Below are 13,823 nucleotides of genomic sequence, written 5' to 3'. Positions count from 1 at the left end.
ACTGCTCCTATGTACAAGAATATAACTACTATAATACTGCCCCCTATGTTCAAGAATATAACTACTATAATACTGCCCCTATGTACAAGAATATAACTACTATAATACTGCTCCTATGTACAAGAATATAACTACTATAATACTGCTACTATGTACAAGAATATAACTACTATAATACTGCTCCTATGTACAAGAATATAACTACTTTAATACTGCCTCCCATGTACAAGAATATAACTACTATAATACTGCTCCTATATACAAGAATATAACTACTATAATACTGCTCCTATGTACAAGAATATAATTACTATAATACTGTCCCCTATGTACAAGAATATAACTACTATAATACTGCCCCTATGTACAAAAATATAACTACTATAATACTGCTCCTATGTACAAGAATATAACTACTATAATACTGCCCCTATGTACAAGAATATAACTACTAAAATACTGCCCCTATGTACAAGAATATAACTACTATAATACTGCCCCTATGTACAAAAATATAACTACTATAATACTGCCCCCTATGTACAAGAATATAACTACTATAATACTGCTCCTATGTACAAGAATATAACTACTATAATACTGCTCCAATGTACAAGAATATAACTACTATAATACTGCTCCTATGTACAAGAATATAACTACTATAATACTGCCCCCTATGTACAAGAATATAACTACTATAATACTGCTGCTATGTACAAGAATATAACTACTATAATACTTCTCCTATGTACAAGAATATAACTACTATAATACTGCCCCCTATGTACAAGAATATAACTACTATAATACTGCTGCTATGTACAAGAATATAACTACTATAATACTGCTGCTATGTACAAGAATATAACTACTATAAAACTGCTGCTATGTACAAGAATATAACTACTATAATACTGCTCCAATGTACAAGAATATAACTACTATAATACTGCTCCTATGCACAAGAATATAACTACTATAATACTGCCCCCTATGTACAAGAATATAACTACTATAATACTGCTGCTATGTACAAGAATATAACTACTATAATACTGCTCCTATGTACAAGAATATAATTACTATAATACTGTCCCCTATGTACAAGAATATAACTACTATAATACTGCTCCTATGTACAAGAATATAACTACTATAATACTGCCCCCTATGTACAATAATATAACTACTATAATACTGCCCCTATGTACAATAATATAACTACTAAAATACTGCTCCTATGTACAAGAATATAACTACTATAATACTGCCCCTATGTACAAGAATATAACTACTATAATACTGCCCCTATGTACAAGAATATAACTACTATAATACTGCCCCTATGTACAAGAATATAACTACTATAATACTGCCCCCTATGTGCAAGAATATAACTACTATAATACTTCTCCTATGTACAAGAATATAACTACTATAATACTGCCCCCTATGTACAAGAATATAACTACTATAATACTCCTGCTATGTACAAGAATATAACTACTATAATACTGCTGCTATGTACAAGAATATAACTACTATAATACTGCTGCTATGTACAAGAATATAACTACTATAATACTGCTCCAATGTACAAGAATATAACTACTATAATACTGCTCCTATGTACAAGAATATAACTACTATAATACTGCCCCCTATGTTCAAGAATATAACTACTATAATACTGCCCCTATGTACAAGAATATAACTACTATAATACTGCTCCTATGTACAAGAATATAACTACTATAATACTGCTCATATGTACAAGAATATAACTACTATAATACTGCTCCTATGTACAAGAATATAACTACTATAATACTGCCCCTATGTACAAGAATATAACTACTATAATACTGCCTCCTATGTACAAGAATATAACTACTATAATACTGCCCCTATGTACAAGAATATAACTACTATAATACTGCCCCTATGTACAAGAATATAACTACTATAATACTGCCCCTATGTACAAGAATATAACTACTATAATACTGCCCCTATGTACAAGAATATAACTACTATAATACTGCCCCTATGTACAACAATATAACTACTATAATATTGCTCCTATGTACAAGAATATAACTACTATAATACTGCCCCTATGTACAAGAATATAACTACTAAAATACTGCCCCCTATGTGCAAGAATATAACTACTATAAAACTGCTCCTATGTACAAGAATATAACTACTATAATACTGCTCCAATGTACAAGAATATAACTACTATAATACTGCTCCTATGTACAAGAATATAACTACTATAATACTGCCCCCTATGTACAAGAATATAACTACTATAATACTGCTGCTATGTACAAGAATATAACTACTATAATACTTCTCCTATGTACAAGAATATAACTACTATAATACTGCCCCCTATGTACAAGAATATAACTACTATAATACTGCTGCTATGTACAAGAATATAACTACTATAATACTGCTGCTATGTACAAGAATATAACTACTATAATACTGCTGCTATGTACAAGAATATAACTACTATAATACTGCTCCAATGTACAAGAATATAACTACTATAATACTGCTCCTATGTACAAGAATATAACTACTATAATACTGCCCCCTATGTTCAAGAATATAACTACTATAATACTGCCCCTATGTACAAGAATATAACTACTATAATACTGCTCCTATGTACAAGAATATAACTACTATAATACTGCTACTATGTACAAGAATATAACTACTATAATACTGCTCCTATGTACAAGAATATAACTACTTTAATACTGCCTCCCATGTACAAGAATATAACTACTATAATACTGCTCCTATATACAAGAATATAACTACTATAATACTGCTCCTATGTACAAGAATATAATTACTATAATACTGTCCCCTATGTACAAGAATATAACTACTATAATACTGCCCCTATGTACAATAATATAACTACTATAATACTGCTCCTATGTACAAGAATATAACTACTATAATACTGCCCCTATGTACAAGAATATAACTACTATAATACTGCCCCTATGTACAAGAATATAACTACTATAATACTGCCCCTATGTACAAGAATATAACTACTATAATACTGCCCCCTATGTGCAAGAATATAACTACTATAATACTGCTCCTATGTACAAGAATATAACTACTATAATACTGCTCCAATGTACAAGAATATAACTACTATAATACTGCTCCTATGTACAAGAATATAACTACTATAATACTGCCCCCTATGTACAAGAATATAACTACTATAATACTGCTGCTATGTACAAGAATATAACTACTATAATACTTCTCCTATGTACAAGAATATAACTACTATAATACTGCCCCCTATGTACAAGAATATAACTACTATAATACTGCTGCTATGTACAAGAATATAACTACTATAATACTGCTGCTATGTACAAGAATATAACTACTATAAAACTGCTGCTATGTACAAGAATATAACTACTATAATGCTGCTCCAATGTACAAGAATATAACTACTATAATACTGCTCCTATGTACAAGAATATAACTACTATAATACTGCCCCCTATGTACAAGAATATAACTACTATAATACTGCTGCTATGTACAAGAATATAACTACTATAATACTGCTCCTATGTACAAGAATATAATTACTATAATACTGTCCCCTATGTACAAGAATATAACTACTATAATACTGCTCCTATGTACAAGAATATAACTACTATAATACTGCCCCCTATGTACAATAATATAACTACTATAATACTGCCCCTATGTACAATAATATAACTACTATAATACTGCTCCTATGTACAAGAATATAACTACTATAATACTGCCCCTATGTACAAGAATATAACTACTATAATACTGCCCCTATGTACAAGAATATAACTACTATAATACTGCCCCTATGTACAAGAATATAACTACTATAATACTGCCCCCTATGTGCAAGAATATAACTACTATAATACTTCTCCTATGTACAAGAATATAACTACTATAATACTGCCCCCTATGTACAAGAATATAACTACTATAATACTCCTGCTATGTACAAGAATATAACTACTATAATACTGCTGCTATGTACAAGAATATAACTACTATAATACTGCTGCTATGTACAAGAATATAACTACTATAATACTGCTCCAATGTACAAGAATATAACTACTATAATACTGCTCCTATGTACAAGAATATAACTACTATAATACTGCCCCCTATGTTCAAGAATATAACTACTATAATACTGCCCCTATGTACAAGAATATAACTACTATAATACTGCTCCTATGTACAAGAATATAACTACTATAATACTGCTCATATGTCCAAGAATATAACTACTATAATACTGCTCCTATGTACAAGAATATAACTACTATAATACTGCTCCTATGTACAAGAATATAGCTACTTTAATACTGCCTCCTATGTACAAGAATATAACTACTATAATACTGCTCCTATGTACAAGAATATAACTACTATAATACTGCTCCCTATGTACAAGAATATAATTACTATAATACTGCTCCTATGTACAAGAATATAACTACTATAATACTGCCCCTATGTACAAGAATATATCTACTATAATACTGTCCCCTTTGTACAAGAATATAACTACTATAATACTGCTCCTATGTACAAGAATATAACTACTATAATACTGCCCCTATGTACAAGAATATATTTACTATAATACTGTCCCCTATGTACAAGAATATAATTGCTATAATACAGTCCCCTATGTACAAGAATATAACTCTACTATAATACTGCCCCTATGTACAAGAATATCACTACTATAATACTGCCTCCTATGTACAAGAATATAACTACTATAATACTGCCCCTATGTACAAGAATATAACTACTATAATACTGCCCCTATGTACAAGAATGTAACTACTATAATACTGCCCCTATGTACAAGAATATAACTACTATAATACTGCCCCTATGTACAAGAATATAACTACTATAATACTGCCGCTATGTACAAGAATATAACTACTATAATACTGCCTCCTATGTACAAGAATATAACTACTATAATACTGCCCCTATGTACAAGAATATAACTACTATAATACTGCCCCTATGTACAAGAATATAACTACTATAATACTGCCCCTATGTACAAGAATATAACTACTATAATACAGCCCCTATGTACAAGAATATAACTACTATAATACTGCCCCTATGTACAAGAATATAACTACTATAATACTGCCTCCTATGTACAAGAATATAAGTACTATAATACTGCCCCTATGTACAAGAATATAACTACTATAATACTGCACTTATGTACAAGAATATAACTACTATAATACTGCCCCTATGTACAAGAATATAACTACTATAATACTGCCCCTATGTACAAGAATATAACTACTATAATACTGCCCCTATGTACAAGAATATAACTACTATAATACTGCCTCTATGTACAAGACTATAACTATTATAATACTGCCCCTATGTACAAGAATATAACTACTATAATACTGCCTCCTATGTACAAGAATATAACTACTATAATACTGCCCCTATGTACAAGAATATAACTACTATAATACTGCCCCTATGTACAAGAATATAACTACTATAATACTGCCCCTATGTACAAGAATATAACTACTATAATACTGCCCCTATGTACAAGAATATAACTACTATAATACTGCCCCTATGTACAAGAATATAACTACTATAATACTGCCTCCTATGTACAAGAATATAACTACTATAATACAGCCCCTATGTACAAGAATATAACTACTATAATACTGCCCCTATGTAGAAGAAGATAACTACTAAAATACTGCCCCCTATGTGTAAGAATATAACTACTATAAAACTGCCCCTATGTACAAGAATATAACTACTATAATACTGCTCCAATGTACAAGAATATAACTACTATAATACTGCTCCTATGTACAAGAATATAACTACTATAATACTGCCCCCTATGTACAAGAATATAACTACTATAATACTTCTCCTATGTACAAGAATATAACTACTATAATACTGCCCCCTATGTACAAGAATATAACTACTATAATACTGCTGCTATGTACAAGAATATAACTACTATAATACTGCTGCTATGTACAAGAATATAACTACTATAATACTGCTGCTATGTACAAGAATATAACTACTATAATACTGCTCCAATGTACAAGAATATAACTACTATAATACTGCTCCTATGTACAAGAATATAACTACTATAATACTGCCCCCTATGTTCAAGAATATAACTACTATAATACTGCCCCTATGTACAAGAATATAACTACTATAATACTGCTCCTATGTACAAGAATATAACTACTATAATACTGCTCCTATGTACAAGAATATAACTACTATAATACTGCTCCTATGTACAAGAATATAGCTACTTTAATACTGCCTCCTATGTACAAGAATATAACTACTATAATACTGCTCCTATATACAAGAATATAACTACTATAATACTGCTCCCTATGTACAAGAATATAATCACTATAATACTGCTCCTATGTACAAGAATATAACTACTATAATACTGCCCCTATGTACAAGAATATATCTACTATAATACTGTCCCCTTCGTACAAGAATATAACTACTATAATACTGCTCCTATGTACAAGAATATAACTACTATAATACTGCCCCTATGTACAAGAATATATCTACTATAATACTGTCCCCTATGTACAAGAATATAATTGCTATAATACTGTCCCCTATGTACAAGAATATAACTCTACTATAATACTGCCCTATGTACAAGAATATAACAACTATAATACTGCCTCCTATGTACAAGAATATAACTACTATAATACTGCCCCTATGTACAAGAATATAACTACTATAATACTGCCCCTATGTACAAGAATATAACTACTATAATACTGCCTCCTATGTACAAGAATATAACTACTATAATACTGCCCCTATGTACAAGAATATAACTACTATAATACTGCCCCCATGTACAAGAATATAACTACTATAATACTGCCCCTATGTACAAGAATATAACTACTATAATACTGCCTCCTATGTACAAGAATATAACTACTATAATACTGCCCCTATATATAAGAATATAACTACTATAATACTGCCCCTATGTACAAGAATATAACTACTGTAATACTGCCCCTATGTACAAGAATATAACTACTATAATACAGCCCCTATGTACAAGAATATAACTACTATAATACTGCCCCTATGTACAAGAATATAACTACTATAATACTGCCTCCTATGTACAAGAATATAACTACTATAATACTGCCCCTATGTACAAGAATATAACTACTATAATACTGCCCCTATGTACAAGAATATAACTACTATAATACTGCCCCTATGTACAAGAATATAACTACTATAATACTGCCCCTATGTACAAGAATATAACTACTATAATACTGCCCCTATGTACAAGAATATAACTACTATAATACTGCCCCTATGTACAAGAATATAACTACTATAATACTGCCCCTATGTACAAGAATATAACTACTATAATACTGCCTCCTATGTACAAGAATATAACTACTATAATACTGCCCCTATGTACAAGAATATAACTACTATAATAATGCCCCTATGTACAAGAATATAACTACTATAATACTGCCCCTATGTACAAGAATATAACTACTATAATACTGCCCCTATGTACAAGAATATAACTACTATAATACTGCCCCTATGTACAAGAATATAACTACTATAATACTGCCTCCTATGTACAAGAATATAACTACTATAATACTGCCCCTATGTACAAGAATATAACTACTATAATACTGCCCCTATGTAGAAGAAGATAACTACTAAAATACTGCCCCCTATGTGCAAGCATATAACTACTATAAAACTGCTCCTATGTACAAGAATATAACTACTATAATACTGCTCCAATGTACAAGAATATAACTACTATAATACTGCTCCTATGTACAAGAATATAACTACTATAATACTGCCCCCTATGTACAAGAATATAACTACTATAATACTGCTGCTATGTACAAGAATATAACTACTATAATACTGCTCCTATGTACAAGAATATAATTACTATAATACTGTCCCCTATGTACAAGAATATAACTACCATAATACTGCTCCTATGTACAAGAATATAACTACTATAATACTGCCCCCTATGTACAATAATATAACTACTATAATACTGCCCCTATGTACAATAATATAACTACTATAATACTGCTCCTATGTACAAGAATATAACTACTATAATACTGCCCCTATGTACAAGAATATAACTACTATAATACTGCCCCTATGTACAAGAATATAACTACTATAATACTGCCCCTATGTACAAGAATATAACTACTATAATACTGCCCCCTATGTGCAAGAATATAACTACTATAATACTTCTCCTATGTACAAGAATATAACTACTATAATAGTGCCCCCTATGTACAAGAATATAACTACTATAATACTCCTGCTATGTACAAGAATATAACTACTATAATACTGCTCCTATGTACAAGAATATAACTACTATAATACTGCTGCTATGTACAAGAATATAACTACTATAATGCTGCTCCAATGTACAAGAATATAACTACTATAATACTGCTCCTATGTACAAGAATATAACTACTATAATACTGCCCCCTATGTTCAAGAATATAACTACTATAATACTGCCCCTATGTACAAGAATATAACTACTATAATACTGCTCCTATGTACAAGAATATAACTACTTTAATACTGCCTCCCATGTACAAGAATATAACTACTATAATACTGCTCCTATATACAAGAATATAACTACTATAATACTGCTCCTATGTACAAGAATATAATTACTATAATACTGTCCCCTATGTACAAGAATATAACTACTATAATACTGCTCCTATGTACAAGTATATAACTACTATAATACTGCCCCCTATGTACAAGAATATAACTACTATAATACTGCCCCTATGTACAATAATATAACTACTATAATACTGCTCCTATGTACAAGAATATAACTACTATAATACTGCCGATATGTACAAGAATATAACTACTATAATACTGCCCCTATGTACAAGAATATAACTACTATAATACTGCCCCTATGTACAAGAATATAACTACTATAATACTGCCCCCTATGTACAAGAATATAACTACTATAATACTGCCCCTATGTACAAGAATATAACTACTATAATACTGCCCCTATGTAGAAGAAGATAACTACTAAAATACTGCCCCCTATGTGCAAGAATATAACTACTATAAAACTGCTCCTATGTACAAGAATATAACTACTATAATACTGCTCCAATGTACAAGAATATAACTACTATAATACTGCTCCTATGTACAAGAATATAACTACTATAATACTGCCCCCTATGTACAAGAATATAACTACTATAATACTGCTGCTATGTACAAGAATATAACTACTATAATACTGCTCCTATGTACAAGAATATAATTACTATAATACTGTCCCCTATGTACAAGAATATAACTACTATAATACTGCTCCTATGTACAAGAATATAACTACTATAATACTGCCCCCTATGTACAATAATATAACTACTATAATACTGCCCCTATGTACAATAATATAACTACTATAATACTGCTCCTATGTACAAGAATATAACTACTATAATACTGCCCCTATGTACAAGAATATAACTACTATAATACTGACCCTATGTACAAGAATATAACTACTATAATACTGCCCCTATGTACAAGAATATAACTACTATAATACTGCCCCCTATGTGCAAGAATATAATTACTATAATACTTCTCCTATGTACAAGAATATAACTACTATAATACTGCCCCCTATGTACAAGAATATAACTACTATAATACTCCTGCTATGTACAAGAATATAACTACTATAATACTGCTGCTATGTACAAGAATATAACTACTATAATACTGCTGCTATGTACAAGAATATAACTAGTATAATACTGCTCCAATGTACAAGAATATAACTACTATAATACTGCTCCTATGTACAAGAATATAACTACTATAATACTGCCCCCTATGTTCAAGAATATAACTACTATAATACTGCCCCTATGTACAAGAATATAACTACTATAATACTGCTCCTATGTACAAGAATATAACTACTATAATACTGCTACTATGTACAAGAATATAACTACTATAATACTGCTCCTATGTACAAGAATATAACTACTTTAATACTGCCTCCCATGTACAAGAATATAACTACTATAATACTGCTCCTATATACAAGAATATAACTACTATAATACTGCTCCTATGTACAAGAATATAATTACTATAATACTGTCCCCTATGTACAAGAATATAACTACTATAATACTGCTCCTATGTACAAGAATATAACTACTATAATACTGCCCCCTATGTACAATAATATAACTACTATAATACTGCCCCTATGTACAATAATATAACTACTATAATACTGCTCCTATGTACAAGAATATAACTACTATAATACTGCCCCTATGTACAAGAATATAACTACTATAATACTGCCCCTATGTACAAGAATATAACTACTATAATACTGCCCCTATGTACAAGAATATAACTACTATAATACTGCCCCCTATGTACAAGAATATAACTACTATAATACTGCTCCTATGTACAAGAATATAACTACTATAATACTGCTCCAATGTACAAGAATATAACTACTATAATACTGCTCCTATGTACAAGAATATAACTACTATAATACTGCACCCTATGTACAAGAATATAACTACTATAATACTGCTGCTATGTACAAGAATATAGCTACTATAATACTTCTCCTATGTACAAGAATATAACTACTATAATACTGCCCCCTATGTACAAGAATATAACTACTATAATACTGCTGCTATGTACAAGAATATAACTACTATAATACTGCTGCTATGTACAAGAATATAACTACTATAAAACTTCTGCTATGTACAAGAATATAACTACTATAATACTGCTCCAATGTACAAGAATATTACTACTATAATACTGCTCCTATGTACAAGAATATAACTACTATAATACTGCCCCCTATGTTCAAGAATATAACTACTATAATACTGCCCCTATGTACAAGAATATAACAACTATAATACTGCTCCTATGTACAAGAATATAACTACTATAATACTGCTCCTATGTACAAGAATATAACTACTATAATACTGCTCCTATGTACAAGAATATAGCTACTTTAATACTGCCTCCTATGTACAAGAATATAACTACTATAATACTGCTCCTATATACAAGAATATAACTACTATAATACTGCTCCAATGTACAAGAATATAATTACTATAATACTGCTCCTATGTACAAGAATATAACTACTATAATACTGCCCCTATGTACAAGAATATATCTACTATAATACTGTCCCCTTTGTACAAGAATATAACTACTATAATACTGCTCCTATGTACAAGAATATAACTACTATAATACTGCCCCTATGTACAAGAATATATCTACTATAATACTGTCCCCTATGTACAAGAATATAATTGCTATAATACTGTCCCCTATGTACAAGAATATAACTACTATAATACAGCCCCTATGTACTAGAATATAACTACTATAATACTGCCCCTATGTACAAGAATATAAGTACTATAATACTGCCTCCTATGTACAAGAATATAAGTACTATAATACTGCCCCTATGTACAAGAATATAACTACTATAATACTGCCCCTATGTACAAGAATATAACTACTATAATACTGCCCCTATGTACAAGAATATAACTACTATAATACTGCCCCTATGTACAAGAATATAACTACTATAATACTGCCCCTATCTACAAGACTTTAACTACTATAATACTGCCCCTATGTACAAGAATATAACTACTATAATACTGCCTCCTATGTACAAGAATATAACTACTATAATACTGCCCCTATGTACAAGAATATAACTACTATAATACTGCCCCTATGTACAAGAATATAACTACTATAATACTGCCCCTATGTACAAGAATATAACTACTATAATACTGCCCCTATGTACAAGAATATAACTACTATAATACTGCCCCTATGTACAAGAATATAACTACTATAATACTGCCTCCAATGTACAAGAATATAACTACTATAATACTGCCCCTATGTACAAGAATATAACTACTATAATACTGCCCCTATGTAGAAGAAGATAACTACTAAAATACTGCCCCCTATGTGCAAGAATATAACTACTATAAAACTGCTCCTATGTACAAGAATATAACTACTATAATACTGCTCCAATGTACAAGAATATAACTACTATAATACTGCTCCTATGTACAAGAATATAACTACTATAATACTGCCCCCTATGTACAAGAATATAACTACTATAATACTTCTCCTATGTACAAGAATATAACTACTATAATACTGCCCCCTATGTACAAGAATATAACTACTATAATACTGCTGCTATGTACAAGAATATAACTACTATAATACTGCTGCTATGTACAAGAATATAACTACTATAATACTGCTGCTATGTACAAGAATATAACTACTATAATACTTCTCCTATGTACAAGAATATAACTACTATAATACTGCCCCCTATGTACAAGAATATAACTACTATAATACTGCTGCTATGCACAAGAATATAACTACTATAATACTGCTCCTATGTACAAGAATATAACTACTATAATACTGCCCCCTATGTTCAAGAATATAACTACTATAATACTGCCCCTATGTACAAGAATATAACTACTATAATACTGCTCCTATGAACAAGAATATAACTACTATAATACTGCTCCTATGTACAACAATATAACTACTTTAATACTGCCTCCCATGTACAAGAATATAACTACTATAATACTGCTCCTATATACAAGAATATAACTACTATAATACTGCTCCTATGTACAAGAATATAATTACTATAATACTGTCCCCTATGTACAAGAATATAACTACTATAATACTGCTCCTATGTACAAGAATATAACTACTATAATACTGCCCCCTATGTACAATAATATAACTACTATAATACTGCCCCTATGTACAATAATATAACTACTATAATACTGCTCCTATGTACAAGAATATAACTACTATGATACTGCCCCTATGTACAAGAATATAACTACTATAATACTGCCCCTATGTACAAGAATATAACTACTATAATACTGCCCCTATGTACAAGAATATAACTACTATAATACTGCCCCCTATGTACAAGAATATAACTACTATAATACTGCTGCTATGTACAAGAATATAACTACTATACTACTTCTCCTATGTACAAGAATATAACTACTATAATACTGCTCCTATATACAAGAATATAACTACTATAATACTGCTCCCTATGTACAAGAATATAATTACTATAATACTGCTCCTATGTACAAGAATATAACTACTATAATACTGCCCCTATGTACAAGAATATATCTACTATAATACTGTCCCCTTTGTACAAGAATATAACTACTATAATACTGCTCCTATGTACAAGAATATAACTACTATAATACTGCCCCTATGTACAAGAATATATCTACTATAATACTGTCCCCTATGTACAAGAATATAATTGCTATAATACTGTCCCCTATGTACAAGAATATAACTCTACTATAATACTGCCCCTATGTACAAGAATATAACTACTATAATACTGCCTCCTATGTACAAGAATATAACTACTATAA

The sequence above is a fragment of the Phyllobates terribilis genome, unplaced genomic scaffold (assembly GCF_046119375.1).
Source record: "Phyllobates terribilis strain yellow unplaced genomic scaffold, ASM4611937v1 Scaffold_14__1_contigs__length_39327217, whole genome shotgun sequence".
NCBI lineage: Eukaryota > Metazoa > Chordata > Amphibia > Anura > Dendrobatidae > Phyllobates > Phyllobates terribilis.
The sequence above is the reverse complement of the archived record's forward strand: the minus strand, read 5'-3'. Positions refer to the sequence as shown.